The sequence below is a fragment of the Henckelia pumila genome, chromosome 1 (assembly GCF_033568475.1).
Source record: "Henckelia pumila isolate YLH828 chromosome 1, ASM3356847v2, whole genome shotgun sequence".
NCBI classification, from domain to species: Eukaryota; Viridiplantae; Streptophyta; class Magnoliopsida; order Lamiales; family Gesneriaceae; genus Henckelia; species Henckelia pumila.
Genome location: NC_133120.1, coordinates 136,717,224 through 136,737,288, shown reverse-complemented (window position 1 = coordinate 136,737,288; position 20,065 = coordinate 136,717,224). Strand labels below are relative to the sequence as shown.

At 32.3% G+C, this 20,065-nt stretch overlaps 1 long non-coding RNA gene across 2 annotated transcripts; it reads left to right on the top strand.

Annotated features, from left to right (window-relative positions):
• The first annotated feature begins 1,823 nt into the window (after positions 1-1,823).
• On the top strand, positions 1,824-6,679 carry LOC140876476 (uncharacterized). 2 transcript variants are annotated; one of them, XR_012148805.1, is made up of 2 exons: positions 1,824-1,990; positions 3,284-6,679. It is a non-coding gene; the product is annotated as an uncharacterized lncRNA (long non-coding RNA). The 2 variants fall into 2 exon arrangements; XR_012148804.1 differs by having other exon boundaries at positions 2,085-6,679.
• The last annotated feature ends 13,386 nt before the right edge of the window (positions 6,680-20,065 follow it).

The following is a 20,065-nucleotide window of genomic DNA, read 5'->3' as shown; positions in this document are numbered from 1 at the left end:
CCATAAATTTTTACTCTAGTTTTATTGTTACCTAGCGATAATACACACGAATTACGTGTGTAATGTAATATATAAATATTATGCATTGTGTGTATATTATATAACATTTATTTTAAAGTGTTTGATTTTAAAATGATAAGCATTTTTTGTAATTTAACATTTTTATGGGGTTTTTTTATTTTTATTTTTTTGAAATTTGAGTTGAGCATACCAAGCAACCTCCATGAATTTCTTTCAAACTTGGAGAAAGATCTATCGATTATTTATATGGTACCTCTTAATCAAAATAACTGTAAGATAAATCTCTGATTGAGTATGCTCAAGCTAGACTTTTTAGGTGGTTTTGCTCCGAAGATTTTGATTTTTCTGTGTATTATTTATGGTATGTAACCAAATGTTGCATGATTTTAGGAACGGAAAATGAACCACCAAAGCCTGAAATTGAAGAAGTTAAAATGGATCTATTTGAAGACGATGACGAGTTTGAGGATTTTGATATTAATCGTGGCAATCGTTCTAATTTTTAGTATATTTTTATTTTTGTGATCGTGTTTAGAATTGAGCATTTTCCGTTAAAATATGTTTGGATTTTTAGGTCAGTATTTTAAGTAATTAAAATGTTTGAATCTGAGAGTTATGTTATCTTGCTTTATTGAAAACACTGGAAATGTTGATGCAATGTCCTTCAGTTTGTGTTGTGGAGTATGAACCAGGTTTTGAAATTGAAATCTGCAAGATTTTTATTTAAAACTTTGAGATCACTTACAAGCTTTCAATCTAGGGTTTAGTTTTGTGAGGTGATTTGTGTTTCCTCTTTTCAAATTATAGATAGATTGATACATGTTTATTTCTTCCAGTATTCAAATATTACAATTTTCATGTCCGATATGGAAGGTTTAGTTCAATAATCGGGTTTAGTTCAATATTCTAATTTTTGTTCAATTTTCTAAAATTCTTTAAAATATTGAAAGTTTCAGAAAATATTCTTAATCGACCCACGAAAGAATAAGAATTCAACTATAGCTCATATTGTATTTCAATAACTTTTAATATTGTCCATATTATATTTTAATATCTTTTAATATCTTTTACTATTTAATAAAAGATGAGCAGCATGTAAAACATATTGGTACGTTGGTCTGTCTATTTTTCATTTTACAGTTTTGCCCCGATCAGTTATCTTCTCAAATCACTCTCTCGCATAAATTCCATAACTCCAATAATTGCTACCCATTTCTCCTCCAATCCTACAACTTCCCCAAAATCCAATCAAATTCCACCCCTCGCAATAAAATCCTTATACTTGGCTCCTCTTTAATTTCTTCTCCAAAATCATCCTAGATGTTGAATTCCATTCAAGAGTAAAGAACCTAATTGATTTTGGTGAGTGTTATGATTTCACGTTCACGCTTTCGATTTTAGTTTGAGGAAATATATTTATTCATTGGATTTAATGAAATTTTCTTTATCAACGGAGTTTTTTCATACTCATTTGTCAATCTGGGAAAAATCAGGCAAACATGGAAAAAAATCAGATAAATACAAGCGAGCCACCTTCACCATCAGTACCAAATTTTGCTTTTCTTGATAATGAGGAAAATTATCACAATTTATTTTCTTCTATATCAACTTTATGTCTTCAAATACTCTCAAGTTTTATATTTTTAATTTGTAAATTTACTATTTAATAAAAGATGAGCAGCCTGTAAAACATATTGGTACGTTGGTCTGTCTATTTTTCATTTTACAGTTTTGCCCCGATCAGTTATCTTCTCAAATCACGTTATCTTCTCAAATCACTCTCTCGTATAAATTCTATAACTCCAATAATTGCTACCCATTTCTCCTCCAATCCTACAACTTCCCCAAAATCCAATCAAATTCCACCCCTCGCAATAAAATCCTTATACTTGGCTCCTCTTTAATTTCTTCTCCAAAATCATCCTAGATGTTGAATTCCATTCAAGAGTAAAGAACCTAATTGATTTTGGTGAGTGTTATGATTTCACGTTCACGCTTTCAATTTTAGTTTGAGGAAATATATTTATTCATTGGATTTAATGAAATTTTCTTTATCAACGGAGTTTTTTCATACTCATTTGTCAATCTGGGAAAAATCAGGCAAACATGGAAAAAAATCAGGTAAATACAAGCGAGCCACCTTCACCATCAGTATCAAATTTTGCTTTTCTTGATAATGAGGAAAATTATCACAATTTATTTTCTTCTATATCAACTTTATGTCTTCAAATACTCTAAAGTTTTAGATTTTTAATTTGTAAATTTGGTATTTCATTTAATTTTTCAATTGACGTTCTGTTTTTCGTATGATTTTTTTTTAAAAAAAATTCTTTATGTTGTCTACAAGCAACAAAAACTTGAAAATATGAAATATTGTGAATATTTTTATTTAGGATTTCATTTCTTCTATCATGTTTTTTCTAACAATTTTCGGTGGGAATCCTTTTAAAGTAGTGTAATATATATTATGTGATGGTTTGAAAACTAAAATGTAAATTTTCTTGTGTATTTTGAAAATTGAGTAGTCGGTCATGATATACTAGATTTTAATGATTGGTGAAACAACTTAGAGATTTTAGTTGCTGTTTGTTTGTTTTCTTGATTTTATATTGGTTCGTAGTTGGTTGATCTATGATGTCTTATATGGAACTTAATTATATTTAATTTTGAATTTTTTTGTTTATTAATCTGCTTTTCATCACGTTTCTTACAAAAAGCACATAAACTAGTTAAACTCGGCATTCAATCCTTGATAAAATTTTCCATGGGAGTTTGTATCAAGCATTGATTGACTCAAGCCTTCGAGAAGAGGTCCATCCATGGTAAAGTTTTTACAAACTGCCGGACCTGACCCCACCCTTGAGCTTAGAACCACCTTGAGCTTAGAACCACCCCTCCTGTTTTATCTAATTTTGTTCAATTTATGTAGCTCCACACATTGATGATTATCAAAATCTCTTATCTTTTATATCATCACTGAACTCTATTGTGTCAAAGATCACTATTATTTGACTCACTTTGAGAGTTCGTATTTTGTTTCACAAAGTAGAATCTTCCTTGTATTAACTATCTTCTTCATTGTTTACTATCGTTTACTATTTTATTAAGAATGAACATGATATAAAAACTGATTGTTACATTTGGTATGACCAATTTCAAATCACAAAGTAATAGAAAAAAAAAATCCAAACCACAATATAAATATCGATTCTCCTGTTTTGATAAATTTTATTTTTACTAATTAGTCAATCCAATATGTTAGTTTTTTACAACAAGGGATGATTTGGAAATCCAGTCGTGTATTACTTCTCGATTGAAGGCGTCATCTTATCTTCGGTGAGATCCCAATGCCCTTCAATTCTTTGCTGTCTTTTTTTCCTTCTTTTTTTTTTTTTTTTCATTTTTCACATTTTGTTTTATTTGTGCCTGAAATTTGCCTATTTTCGGTTATGCATCAATTGAGTTTGACTTGATTTCTCATGAACTGTTCTGAACTTTATCTTTCACTAGATCTATGCATGATTATTGAATATGTGACTGCGGTTTCCTAGCCATTTGAGTTATATTTTCTATTTATGAAAATCTAAACTTAAAAAATTTCACTAGAAAGAGAAAAATCAATGAAGGTGTTTGTTTTAGCCGTTTAGGGTCCACTTGGTACGTATGATGGTATTATGTAGGATTGAGAAAAAAATGGGATTGTTAAGTTGATTATAAAAGATATTCAATAAATGGGTATTTGTTTTGTTGGTTGTTTGTGATAAAGATAAACTATTAAATATTTTGTTATATGCCAAAAATAACCCTGTCAAATATTTGATTTTACGATGCAAGTACCAAATCCTAATTCGAGCGTAGAAACTTGGATCTCATTTCTTATATCCTCTACACCAAAAATTTCTGGCCTCCTTGGCAGATATGTCCTCATCGGCTTTTACCGAGATTTGTCCTCCACGGCTTCTGTCGATCTCTTATACTTTTTCAATTCTTATAGTCGTTAAAATTTTTACTCCTCCGTGGTTCTCGCTCGGCCGTTGATTTTCACCGTTTGGTGTCTTTGGGTGAGACCTGTGTTACTCCGCTACGGATACTTCGACCGGAATACTGGGATGGTGAAGTCTTCTCCCTGTCGAGATGTGAATGTTTTCTTTAGAGAATAACAACTATCCTTCTTCCGATTTATTACAATTTATTTGAATCATATGCCCGTGGAATAATAGGTGCTTAGTAGTATGAATTGAATTGAAAAGTTTGATGGTGGTTCATGATGGAGTAATCCCTCGTCCAGGATTAGTTGTAATTTACCCATTCTTGGTTTGGTGTAAAATTTTTGCAATATTATTTGGTCTCCAAACTTTGAAAAACAAACAATTGTCCGGAAGAACATCAATACTGATGATTTTGGGTTTCTCTTTTGAGGGTTTCTCTTTTGAAACCCGTTTGCCCAAAATCGTACAAATCACTGCATCGTAATTCTTGCGTTTCCCCACCGTCTCGCAACTTCGTTCTGCACAATGGCGGAAAATATGCGAAAATGGTGAAGGGTAAAAAGGTAACATCCACTGCTTGTCCGAGATACTATTCAAAGCGTGACTCCAATACCTTCTGAAATCGAGGACACACAATCTGCTCTTTTCAGGCTCGTACAGTGAATTATCACGGACCCTTGGTTATCCAGAGTTGAGCTAAAAACGAGACAAACATTGGACTAAGTATTAATCCTTGAGTTATCAGCCCTACCAAACGGGGCCTTACTGTAATAGATTATAGGAATTATTGATTGATGAAAAAATATTTAAAACACATGATCTTACATTGCCAATCTTATTGATTTCACATATTTACCCACTGACTATAAATTATATAATTTATTGATGTGCGAAATATTTTTGAAAGCAATTCACGTAATCTTGGTTGGAATTTTGAACTCTCTGATGTGATATGCTAGCTTCAAATATGTAATGCAGAGTTATTTTTCTTTTTTTTTATATAAAAATCTTTATATTGTTGTTTCTAAATGTAGATCGTTTAGTTCGGCTCTCAACAATATTTTTCTTATCTTTTATTATATTTTACTATTTTATTAATAATCTGTCAATAATATTAACTGTCTGTTCCTTTCGGTATGACAAATTATTAAATTACAGATTTAACTCATCTCTCTCCTATGTTGAACGTTGATTATATGTTTGTAATTTTATAACTATTTTGCCTCTTCTTCTCTGTGTTTCATAGAGTAATAAACCTTTTTCTCCACGTATTATGCCCATTATCTCTCAACATATCTTATTAGAAAAAAACCTCTTCCTACACGTATATATTATGTAAGGCACTTTAATTTCAAAATATTTCGTTCATCTTTCAATATCTGAACGAAATTAAATCCAATCTCCGCATTCACAACAAAACTTAAATTCTAAGGATCTATGTACTACTTTTTTATCTGGGATATTGTACTTCGAATGTTGAAAAATGAAGCACCTGGATCGATTATGCAAAACGGTAAGTTTTCTTCAATTCTGAAAAATGAAGCACCTGGATCGATTCAACAATCAAGGAGGGGAACACCGTAAGTTTTATTCCATTATGTGTTTTTCTTTTTTAAGATGGGTTGGTTTCTTCACTATTGAACAAGGTAAGAGATCATTTATAGATTTCTGGCTTATAGACCAAACTTCTTTTGTCTCATCCACGTATAGCCCATATACAATTTTGTATTTTTCCTTTTACTACTTTTAATTGAAGAAAAAACATAAAAATGTTGGACTATTTTCACCTAGTGTCAAATTTATAATTGTTTACAATTTTGTAAAAAAACAAAAACAAAAACTGGTATGTTCGCTTATTTGTGGTTGACTCCATTTCAATTTTGTCAAAATGCTTTTCTGAAGAAAATAAAAGAATATATGAGAGATATTTGTAAATTGAGTTTTGTTCCATTTCACATATTTTTTTTGTTTTTAATTTTTTTTTGAGTTGTTCCCTATTTTTATTTTCCATTTCTTGGAGTGATGTATTGATTGATGATTGGTTCCTCATCAGTAAGATTTCCATTTTTCTTGGAGTGATTGATGAATGACGATTGGTTTCTGAGTCTCTCTGTTTGTGATTGTCACTAAAGTTTATCACAAAAAATGACAATTTAAGGTACATGTGTAAATTGATCTTTTACCCACATTTTTCAAATCTGACGGATTTTTCATGTTGCTTGCTGATTATTTTGATCTCTCAAGTTGTTTTTTATTACCGATTGATGTTACTTGGAGTGGAAGGTTTGTTGGTATTGATTGAAGATTGGATGTGAGTTATATTATATTTCAGATTGATAGTGATTATTCTCTCCTTATGGTTTTGGAGTGATTTTTTTAGGTTATTCATAGTAAAAGAGACTAATGTCATGGGAAATAAAAGGAGAATGAATGATTTAAGACCATACTTTCTTAAAAATTGCTCAATTATGGTCTTTGTTTTTTTGCTTTCATTTTTTTATCCGAAGGTAAATTCGACGAAGCAGGATCAAGACAGAGTCTCATTTTTCCTTCATGCTTCATGGGATTCCAATAACAATAACAATGTACATCTACAGGTGTACATCTAGAAGATGCCAGTCTTTGGCTTAATGATTTTCCAAAAAATTATGCAAATATATGAAACATCATTTACTATGAAAAAGATAGCTGCTCTGTATGAATACTCAGTTATGTGAATCTTTTTGTGGTTGAGCTTTTTGGTCCAAGATAACATGATGTGTTATTTGAACAACTTGGGAAAAATGAAAAAGATTGAGAATTCGATTTTCATCAAAATAATTTGATTTAGTTATGTTTATATTTATTCTTTGGTTCAATTAAGCTCATGGATATGATTTGACATAATGCATTTTGTTGATTATTAAGAGCACACGTAATGTAAAAAAATGATATGAAATTTGGGAAGTGTTTTCACTTTTCATACCACAAACTCAACGAATTTTTAATTTTGTTAGTGTGGGAGAATAAATTATATTATTCTATATTTTATAAACATATATGTGATTGATCAACAATCATTCATTCTACCTACCGAACAAAAAGAAGTGTACAATCATTTTTGCAAAATCATGGAGAAAAGACGAGATTAAGAGTAAATTTTCATATTGAGATAAATTCTTACTACAACAGAATGCATTTATGCTATTAAGGAAAAAATTGTTGAGTACAAAAAATTAGTATATATCAAACACTACATTTAATATAAACATATAATCATATTAAATTATATTTCACATTTCATTTGTTACAGGTGCGATTTACACACGCGATGCGTGTGACTCTGCTGCTAGTATGCTATTAAAGTGTGTAAATCATTATGTTATTTGTGATATATTTTTTTGACCGATTTGCATACTTAATCTTTAAATATCATTGATAGTGAAAATGTGGTGAAAGAATCTTGTGTCAGCAAGGTGCAATCGTCGATCATAGTATTTATACATGCACGTGGTTGGAATGTCTAGCCCATGAACGAATGTCATCTATGGGTATGAACAAGATATGAAGATGAACAATTATTAATCCCACATGACAACGATTATACTGTCAAACACAAATGGATTGTTGGATAGAAACTTTGAGTCATTTATTTTTTATAATTAATTATGCTTATATTTTGTAATTTGTGAGTTTGAACTTTGACTTTTTTTTTTTTTTCATCATGGAGTTTCGTGGTGTTAGTTTGCTTATGTACTGATGAAATCTTGTTGTTTAGATCATGATGATGTATTAAACATGTGTTTATTTTGTATCTATACATGTTAGTGCAACACCTGTTGCACAAAAAAGTTGTACAAATTTGACTGAATTATGCATAAATAATTAAATAGTAAGTATATTATTGAGAAATTGAGTAGCACATAAAACAAATTGAAGAATCGTAGTACATGTTACGAGTATATTGAGTATATTATTCAGTTAATTGATCACGAAAAATAATAAATCGAGCATAATCGAGAATAATTATTAAAAAATAGCACACTTTTCATATATATATTGAGTATAATATTCAAATAATTAAGCACTAAATAAATTAGGTCAAGTATAAACCTAAAGTACTCTAGGTGTACACACACTTGTTTTTTTAAAACTTTAAAAAATAGATTAAACCAGGTACAAAATTATCCAAAACTGAGTATAATTATCAGAAATTGAAGTAAATGATGCAAATATGTTGAATGTAGTATTCAAAAAGTCCACATGAATAACATAGATCGGGTATGAACATGGGGTACCTTAGGTATACACATACTCATTTTTTGAATAGTTTAAAAAGTAGATAAAACCATGTATAAATAATTCAACATTGAGTTTTAGGAATCGAATCACATTTTGGATATATGTTGAGTATAATATTCAATAAATTGAGCACTAAATAAAATAGTCCAAGTATGAACCTTGGGTACCTAAATGTGCACAACATCATTTTTGAAAAGTTTTAAAAGTAAAGAAAACCAAGTACAAATAATATAAGATTGAGTATAACTATTAGGAATTTTAGTATATTTTGCAAATATGTTGAGTATAATACTCAAATAATTGAGAAGTACGTAAAATAATTAGGTTCGAATGCCAAATATCATATTCAACAATTCTTGAAATTTAGAAATACATCTAATTATGTAATTTTAGAAATTGGACAATGAATTATATCACTATATGTGATCTCATTGAATAATGAGCAATGCATTCTTATTCTATATTTATCAAAATAATGACATGATATTATATTATCAACACTAATGAAATTGAAAGACTATTCATAAAATAATGAAAACACATCATAATCATCATAATGTATGCTATGCATGAAATCATAATATCTTCATATGTGCGCAAAGAATAAGTCATTTATTCCTAATTTCCTATATGTTTGTGCCACAAATGGTCGAAATTGTTTCAAATATATTTTGAATTGTTCCAAATCAGGGACAATTCGAACCTCATTTACTTTCACTTGGCAAGGTCAATCTTATTGACCCAAAATTTTATCCAAAAAATTAGAGCATCATATGCACAATTAAGACACATTTGTACTATTCTTGCTCATGTATTGTGACAGACCCCATGATCACGCGTACTCTTTTAATAGCGGAGTTTAAATACAAGTTTCATCTTACAAATTTGGTTAATAGATGTCTAAATATCATATTCAACAACTGTTGAAGTTTAGAAGTACATCTAATAACGCAATTATAGATGTTGGACAATTAATTTTATCACCACATGTGGTCTCATTGAATAATGAACAATGCATTCTTGTTCTATATTTGTCAAAGTAGTGCACGTGATATTAAATTATCAACACTAATAGAATTGAGAAACTATTCATAAAATAATGAGAAAATCATCATTCGCATCATATTGTATGTTATGCACGAAAACATAACATCTTCGTGTGTGTGTAAATAATAATTATTTCATTCTTAATTTCCTTTCTGTTTGTGGCACAAATGCTCGAGATTTTTCCAAATATATTTTGAATTATTTCAAATCAAGGATAATTCGAACCTATTTTAATTTCACTTGGCAAGGTCGATCTTAGTGGCCCTAAATATTATCCCAAAATTTAGAACATCATATGCGCAATTAAAACTCATTTGTACTTTTCTTGCTCATGTGTTGTGCCAGACCACATGATCACGCGCGCTATTTTATTAGTGGAGTATAAATACAAATGTCATTTTAAAAATTTAGTTAATAGATGCTTAAATATCTGATAGGATCGGTTTGGGTGTAGAGGGAGGGGGGGGGGGGGGTTTGGGTTTTGAATACACCACAAAAATTTCTCTTCAATGAAAACTTAGAACTCAATCGGGTTGAAAATTGAATTCTCTCCTTCTAGACTATCGATGTTAATTGACAAACAAATGAAATGTGCGAAAAAATTCCAACTAATAGATTCTGAACACTAAGTGATAAAATAAAGTTCAAGATTGATAATAGGTGGTAAACTGAAAAGAAAAACACGAGAAAATGTTTCTGGATGTTCGGAGAATCAAATACTCCTACGTCACCCCTTCTTCCCTAGTAGGAAGGTTTACACTAGAAGATTTTAAACTTTACAACTCTTTGCAAAATCCCGATCCAAGACTAGGACTTACCACACTGCCTATCTCAGAACTCTTAGTAACTCAACAACAAAAAGAGTTCTAGACTGAATTTAATACAAAGTTTTTACAACTCGATTACAAATGCACAAATTGATCCTTCAATGATAAGATAATATCTTCGAATGTGTGCTTCGAGTTCTTGAGCAGTTTTGCTAGGTAAACTGTGAAAGCTTTTTGGTAGACTGAACTTTTTCAATAAGGATGGTTCGTGTAAGAGCTTGCAAGAGGGTCTCCAAAACTGATCTTGATGCGTATTTATAGGCTTTGATACCAACGGTCATAATTTTTAAATAATATTCGTTGTCTTCAAGTTATTCCCATTGCACTGTTTGTATTGCCACATTAATATTCTATGCCGCAATAGTACGATTTGAATGTGCGGAGGTGGTTGCATAATGTCAGAGTAATGAAGACTTTATCCCCTGAGGTAGACTGACATCAACTGATTATTCTTGAAATGTTGGTAGACTAACTGCGCATACTTCAGTTTGGTGATGATAGCAGTTCAATGATGTGCGCAGTTCGGTGAGGCAAACTAATTGGCTAAGTAGTCTGGGTATGTAAACTATATTATCCATTGAGCAGTTTTTTTACTTAACCAGTTTTGCCCAGTTCAGTTCAGTGATGCAATTTGGATATGCAATTTGACTTAATTACGCAAAACACCGAAAATTAAATTCCTCAACAATTTCTCCTTTTTTGGTTTTTGACAAAACTTAGCCCTTGAATTGTTTTTGTCTTTTAGTCAAAGCATCTTTGACCGGCTAATTCGGTGTGAATAAATTCTTCTGGCAAGCGCACCAGGTCAAATTATAATAAAGTGAACAAAGGCCGAGATGTCGAACCCACATGGACTGTATAAATATGACTACCGGAATATGATTATTTTTACTTAATTCAGACTAATTAATAAAAGTGATTTCAGGATTTTAAACTAAGAAATTAAATTGAAAATAAGATTCAACTCAAAACACAACAAAAATTTTTTGATCAAAATTCAATTTGGGAAAAATTCGATCAAGGACTCACGTAGGTACCAGACAATTCATGTAACAAGCAGTTGATTTAAGACATTAGACTTAATCTTAATTCACGGGAATTTTCCTAAATTATTCAAAGGACTATTTTTAGAACAATCAAATCTATTCAAATATTTACGGATTAATCTTTCGTAATTCTAATCAAATTTGAATGCATGACGAGCTGTGAAAATTCAGTTTACACCCAAACCGCATAATGAAACCAAATTCTATTTTTAGTTGGTTTGACAATATGTTGAATATCGAAGTGATCAAAATCGAAACCTCCTCTATCGACTTGGAATCAATTAACATGCAAGCAAATAACTGGCCAGAAAATTCACAAGACAAATATAAATTCGATAATCAATTAAATAAATTCAAGTCTGAAAATTCTTGAATAAACCATCAAGTTTTCTATATAAATTGTCTGGCCCAATCACGTGGCCTTGATCGAAAGAGAAAACTACTCAATAAATAAATTCATGATTTAAACAAAGTTTTTAATCATGAATAATCAAAAGAAAATAAGAAAAGAAGAAGAAATCTTCTCTCCCGAGCAGTAGCCGCCTCCCACGTTGACTGCGTCAGAAATTCTGGAACTCGAAACCCTTCAAAGATATTAAAATCCTCTATTTATAGTGTTTGGATCCCCTAACAAATTAGTTTCCTTCACAAAATATAATTCTCGAATTAATTTGACTCTGCGACACGCATGCACACCTGACAAAGAACTCGCGCGCACGCAGTTCTTCAAAACAGTGTCCTCTCGCCTCCTCTCGCACGCGCGCGAGATAGGAGCTCGCCCGCGTGCGTCTTTCCTTCGAGTCTCTGGAATTTCCTTCTGCGCGCGCATGAGGAAGAAGCTCGCGCACACGCGTCTTGATTCTCATGTTTCTGGAACATTGTATGGCGCACGCGCGAGTCTTTATCACAGTTGGTTCCTAAAAGCTCCATTATCCTACAAAATTCAACCAGGAAGTAGAATACATGCACATAAAATAAAATATCAATAAAACACACGAAATAAAATAAATGCATGCGAAATAAATATAAAAATGACACAAAATAATGTATACACAACACACTTATCAACACCCCCATACTTAACTCTGGCTCGCCCTCAAGCAAGACAAGCAAAAACAATATGCAAACAAAATCAAAAGTAAGGACGATTCATGAGAGTGCAAAACCTCCGAGAAGTTCAATCTCAAAAACAAAATTACCGACGCTCTCAACTTTTCATAATACACATTCGGTTTAACGTGAACGTGTGTGTGTGAACTATCATTCCAGTTTCATAAAACTTAGACCGAATTTGTTTCAAAACTGCTTAGCGACCTATGACAAATCAGTGCAAGTTTCACTCTTCAAGTGCCCATTCCTTCAAACGACCTCTAGACTAAACCCACCTCCCTTGAGATAATGAATTACACACCTCCGGATTTTGCACCCGATATTGCTTTAGCCTCAATAATTATCCGCTGACTTAGCTATAACTGGCTAGGATACGAAAAATCTTTCTCTTTTTTTTTAATCCCCTCGTCTATAGCCCGGATGGAGCATCAACCCCATTTTACCCGCAAACTTAGCTATGGAGCAATGATTAGGATTTCAATCATTGTCCAAGCCCGGATGGAGTTGTAAAAATTTTTTTTCTAGTTGCGCCCAAGATCATAAGTGTATACTAGAGCCTCATCAAAATTCATAGAACACAATCAAGATCCACAAACCACCTATTGCCGTGCAATGGTCAAACAGACAGAAACTTCATCAAATCTTTCGTTACACTCCACTGGGCTTACACAAGTGCTTATAAATATTCACGGTTCAACCTACAGTTTCTCATGTCCAATCAAGAGCAAATTTTTTCAAAAATCCAATTTTTTTAAATAAACTTCATCATCATTGGCTATTATATCTCATCCTACTTATGCAAGACAAAACAAACAACAACAAAAATAGACTAGATGCAAACAAACACAAAACATTACTAATGCAACAAAAACACAACAAATAATAAAATAAACTAGTCTACCCCCCATACTTATCCAAAGCATTGCCCTCAATGCTTCAGAACAATGAACAGAATACATGAACAAACACACAAATGCAAGACGAACAAAAACACAATGAAAACAAAAATAACACTCCCCTGGTTTTCGATTCATCCTCTTCCTCCTGGACGGTATCCATTGGGTAAGGTAGCATCAGTCTAGATATATTGGCAGGCATGACCAACTGGCATGGAAAAGAAACAAAAATCAAATATAGATAAAAATAAAAATAAAAATACGCAAAAAGAAACTAAAAATCAAAGTAAAGAACTGTAACACTTCGTTTTTATCTTAAATGAGTTTATTTGAGTTAATCGGAGATTACAGAGTTCAAGAGCCGACTTGATTTTGATCAGGGTCTATTTTGCAAAATTTGGATTTTTTAGGGACTAAAAAGCAAATAGTGGATTTTATATATTATCTACACTTGTTATTAAGTTGAAAAGTCTTCTCCTCCTTCCCCATTTCGTTCCTCCTCCATTGAAGCCGATTCATTGAGCTTCCAAGCTTCCAGATTTCTGTCCGAGCTCGATCCGGCCGTTGGAATTTAATTCTGAAGGCAGTTTAGCGATCGCTGCAGCAAGAGCTCCGTCTTATCGTAAGTTTTTCTACGATCGGATACATTTTATTTTTTGGATGTTGTTAGAATCGTTTGAGATTCGTGTATGTTGTTCTTGGCAGAGTTCTGATCGTTTATTATCTGTCGGTTTTGAAATAGAGCGACGTTCGGAATTGTTATGATTTTTGGAAGCCATTTTCGAAAAAGAGGTTTTGAGATTTGTTGGAATTGCCTTGTTATTGTTGTATTAACATTGATTCGAGTTGTTATCGATATTGAACTGCTGTCTGCTTTTCCGGTTTGTTCAGTTATAGCCGTTATGCCGCCGGTTTGAGTTTTGGGTTTTCGAACCGTTTTTGAGTTCTTGAACTTTGTCTTGTGAGTTGATCGTCGTTGTTGATCATCTCTTATCTTTGTACAGATTCGTTTGGAGTTTGTCGAGCCCTGTATTGACAGCTTTTGGTCGTCAAGAGTTGGACGAAGAACGGTAAAGAGATTTCCTTGAGCCGTTGATTGTTGTTTAGGTTGTATAGTTATTGATACAATCTTTTATTGTAGCTTATCCAGAGTTGGAGCTACTTGCCTTGAAAGGTAAAAACAGTCATCGTTAGCGGGATAGCATACTCGGGACAGTTGGTTCTCGAGTTTTCCTTAAAATCACATACTTGCATCATTACTTGTTCTAGCATGTGAAACTTGTATTTTGTTTATTGATTGAGCTTTTGTTATGTGGCTTATGCTTATGTTTTGTTATGCATTCATCTTGAGCCAACTTTGATTTCAGCGGGCAGAACATCCCTTTTTGTTTAGACGTTTTGGGGGCTATACTGTCAGTGGCCTGGGTGTAGAGATTCACCTAGTGTCAGCATACTCCTTATAGTTGCACCAAAGTCTAGGGGAGTGGGATACGTGGCACCACCTCGATTGGGAGATTCGGTGAGTCGTTACGTGATCTCATCATCGGGATCCCAAAAAACATATATGAATTATTGACCTTATAGATATGAATAAACTAAATACTAACGCATATTATTCAAGTCCATAACATATTCCACAAACTAAAAAAATATTTATCCATGAGACAAAAAGAAACATAAACCACAAAGACAACTATAAGTTCCAACCATACAACAACATATAAAAACACAACAAAATCGGAGTATTCTACAACAAGCATTTTTTTCATTCAAATGTGTAGGCCTTCTCGAAGGTAATGTGATACTTTATTTTCCTTCTAGCAATCTTTTTTTCCTACCGGAGTATAAAAAATAATAGCAGTACAATTACAAATAATAATAATAGAGTAATATTGCAAGTAAAAAATAAAATAAATAAGCATCAGTTATCACAAACAATTATTTCTTGTGTTTAGAAACCAAAAACACAAAGTTTCAAGACTTATATATTTTATTTTGTTTTTGACCTAATCAAGTATTAACCATCTAGAGTTAAAAACATAAAGTACAAATTTTCATTCATGCAAAACATAACATTCATAATATTCAAATTGAAGATCAAAGTTTTTCTAAAAAAAAAAACTAAAAAAACTAGTCAATGTTGTGCATATTTTAATCCTTCAAATTTGAATAATTTATCGATCAAGAACTAAACCTAAAAAAATAGGCCTGATTTGTATAATTGTTTACTATAATGTATTTCTAGATAATAACTTCATAATGGAAAAAATGCAACACAAACCTTTAAAAAAAATAAATCCTAAATGTTGGGCATGAAATCAATAGAAATGGAGTCATCTAAGTAACTTCCACAAAATCATTCCATTGAAAAAAAAATCAAACACAAATATAGTGACCCGTACCCCGTTTTACAAGATTAAATATTAAAACATGATTAAGAGATTACAATCTAAATTAACCAAGTGATTAGTCGGATCAGAAATATGGAATCAGGGCTTCAGAACCACCAAACAGATCAAAACACCGAAACCTAGGAGCTGAAGATCGAAAGCAAAGGGTGAGTTCGGACCTTCCGAACGTGAGATCGGAGCTTCCGAATTTTAGGACATGCACACTAGTATCGTTTCACCAGCATTTGGACATGCAGACACATTCATGGGATTGGAACTTCCTAAGTAGAGATCGAAGCTTCCGAATAGTTGCAGTTCGGAACGTGGCTTGCATGCAAAGATCGGATCCTCCCTGATGGAGGGATCGGAGCTTCTGATCGTCGCCTATAAATAGGGCATCCTAGAATCAGATTTCTTGCTCATTCACACTTCTTTCCTCTCTTTTCTTGAGTTCTTTGGGGCATTTCCAGCCATAGAATCGAGGAGCTATAGAGCGGTGCTTAGGAGTTGGGGCCTTTGACAGCAAAAGACTAACGACGGACGCAGGTATAGTCTAAGATCTCTAGTAGTATTAGGGAGTATCTATTGGAATAGTGAATACTATTAGACCAGCTTTAGGATATGATACTTGTTGGATTGTAGGATTGGACCCTAGACTGGTATTTCTAGAACTACCTTAGTGAGGTACGTAAGTACTGACTGAAATTTTCAGTGAGTATGCATTCTTATATGTTGTATTTTATGTTCCATGATCCATGTTTTACCACTTTATATATTATGCTGTATGTGCATATTCATGTTGAGCCGAATCTTCTTCGAGATAGCCAGTTGAGTAGGGTCCCTCAGACCTACGTACTTGTTATATTGTTGGACCCCGAAAAATGCCGTGATTATGGAGACTGATGCTACAGTGATCCTTGTCGAGTGTGTATACGCATTCTTAAATTCTGGGTGTATTTCGCTCATGTCCTTGTATTGTGTTTTCTTTGACATCCCATTCATCGGGACAGAGCTCAAGTTGGGCGAGGATAGTGGTTCGAGGGAGGGTTGAGTGTGGACCAGTGGTCGCTGCGTTGTGCTTCTTCTTCAGTGTTGTTTTAGTAGGTTTTGATACTATTTTTGATTTGGTTGTATAACGCTATTGCTACTTTGGGTTTTTAGTCACCAGTTATATACTTCCAGTTGGGGTAGTTACTCGTTTTATTTCCGCTGTTTGATTATTATTTTAGGATTATCTCTAATTACATGCTTAATAAGTGAATTAGTAGGTGATCCGGGTTGGGTCCTACACAAACTGAGTCATAAAATTAAATTCAAACAACAAAACCTAATTTGATAAAAGCTAATAAATTCTAAAACACCCAAAAATAAAATAAAAAATTTTTCGCTCCATTTTACGACACATACACAAAAAATAAACCTCATTTTATTTTGCACACATTAATTAAAAAAATCGAACACATAAACCAAACTCACCTTCCACTCGATGTTATCCTTTTATGTGTTTTAACCGTCAAAATATAAGGTAGTGCACTTCCTTGGATGTTCTAATTATTATCTTTGAGCTTCAGAGCCGTTGTCAATGATTCTTGGGTTGAAGGTGACAAAGTCAAATATATTGATAAGAAAAAGGAAGTAATTGTGGTTTTAAAATTTATTATAAGGGTATTTTGGGTATTTAGAACCCAATAGGGAGTTCAAACACTTCAATAACTTTAAACAAGGACTGAGCAAGGGGAATGTCTGATACATGGACTGACAAAAAATTTTTGTTTGGTATTAGGTATTTATTGATAATTTCTCCAATCAAATAACTTTCGAATTATATTAAAATCATACCTTATTTATTTACACATGCGTTATAATACAAAGTAGAATTAATTTCAAATAAAATCATTGTGAACATGAAATTCATCATAATTAATATGAAATACTTTGTAAACATGCGATAGGTGTATTATGTTCTTATTTCTTTAAACAACGAAATGCATTTTTAAATTTTCCATCCAAGCACAATCTTATCTAATTGATCATACCAAATCAATTTTTTAGCAGCACGCTTGTTTAAAATATAAATAGTAATTATTACACATAATTTCGATTTTCTCACATAATTAAATTATCTGAATAAAAAAATTAAAAAATATATATACTTATATAATGTAAATATGGTAAATATATATATATATATATATTTATATAGAAAATATCCACTAATGATAACTCAACGGACACGCTAACCAAGATACTGACTCTAACCAAGTTTAGGTACTACCAAAGCTTGGTTAGCATAGGAGAGAGAACTTAGTTTTCAAGGTGGAGCAGGGACGGATCTAGGAATTAGAGTTAGGGTGGACTTGAACTTAATGTAATAAATTATATATTATTATAAAAAAAAACATAATAAATTTTATTCATAATATATTTTGAAACTCATATGAAAATTTCATGAATTTAGAGTAATACAACAATAAATAAGACTCAAAATTTTCATTTTTTCCAACCACTACAATTTATTTTGATTCAACACCGAATAATTTTATTATTCAAGTAATATATTTTGCTCTCAAATTATGAAAAATATCATTTTTAATAAATTCATATCACACAACTATTATAATTTTAAAAATTAATCTGAAACAAAAAGACATTTAGTTTGTATTTGTATTTGAGACTTGAGAGGCCGAAGTCATAAGCTGAATTTTATAGAAAATTTTTAAAGAAACAAAAAACATACAAGATTTAAAATTTACTATACTATTAATTATTTTGAAATTATATATATAGATATATATAACAAAAAAAAGGGTTGTGCTGCATATGTATATCCGTCCATGAGGTGGAGGAAGGCAGCCAACCTTTGAAGACAAGGTGGAGAATTTTTGATAAGTGTCTCTCAAAAATTGGCTTTTCCATGATCAAAGAGCAACAAAAAATAGTAGAAGGAAACCACCAGTTGTAACTGGAATTTGGGAGCTTAATGTCTTCTGCAGAATCCGAGTCTTTTTATTTGAATCACCAGACATCGATTCTTCTCCCTCAAGTGCTTTGATTATCCCCTGTTGAATCAAGATAGCTTTCATATTGATCCTCCAAAGCCCGAAGTCATTGACTCTAGTGAACTTTTCAATGTCGAATTTCATCGATACCATTTTTGATCAAGAATTCGTGGGGTAAATGGGTTCACACAGACGGCTCCATTTTTTAAGCAATGTAATCTGGATATCTCCACAATGGTATGATATTTTCCACTTTGGGTCTAAACCTCATGGATTTGGTTTTGAACTTCACCCAAAAGACCTCATACCAATGGAGATATTATTCCATATATTAATCCATGATCTTTTCTTTGATCTTCCAATTTGAGACTTTGGTTTCATTCCCAACAATACATGTTTTACAGCTTTTCATACATACTACATGCGCACATACACGTTGAGCCATATATTCTTCGAGATAGCTTTTATCGTAGGGTCGCTCAGCCCTACACCTGTTTATACTGTCTGACACCAAGAGTTATCCAATGCATGGAGATTGATACTACGATGTTTTAGACGAGTGTGTGAGTTATCCAGCGGTCGGATTCCCAGATGGTACTACATACTCATTGGCGCCTAGTCTGAGAAAAACTTGGTAGTAGACCAGTCACCCCAATCATCTCACGCTGCATGCATCATATTAGATTTGTATACTCATACTTTTGTACTGCGCGTTAACCACTCATGTTCAATGTGTTATCTTGGACACCCCATTCCACGGGACAAGGCTCAGGTTGGATGGGACGAGTCGATCAAGGAAAGGTTAGATGCAGGTCGAGGAGCTGCTGGGAGTATATGTACATGCAGTAAGTTGTATGTTGTAAATACGTATGGGAAAATAAATTTGGGTTTTTAGTGTCGGTTGTATTTTATAGGTTCCCTTTGTATGAGGTTTTACATTTTCGCAATAAACTCTGTTCTTTTAACAAGTGTACATGCAGTAAGTTGTATGTTGTAAATACGTATGGGAAAATAAATTTGGGTTTTTAGTGTCGGTTGTATTTTATAGGTTCCCTTTGTATGAGGTTTTACATTTTCGCAATAAACTCTGTTCTTTTAACAAGTGTTTTTATATTAAGCTAATTGCATGCTTAAGACTGCTAGTTACTATGTGGTCTAGACTAGGTCACTACAGCACCTACTCAAAAATACCCCTCTGGATACTAACACAATCATCTGGACGTAGATCAGAAATGTCCTGGAAATATCACAGTTATTGCGTATTTTCTTGCTCGCAAGTGCACGACATAAAGTTTTAATAAAAAGTGAGTATATTATTGTTCCTACGAGGAGTATGTATTCAAAATTATATTAATACTTGTAATTAAAATATACCAGACTTTATCTAAAAAATTCAAAGTCAGATTATTTCAAACTAAATAGATTAAGTAGAAAAATCAGCAAGCAAACACGCACAATT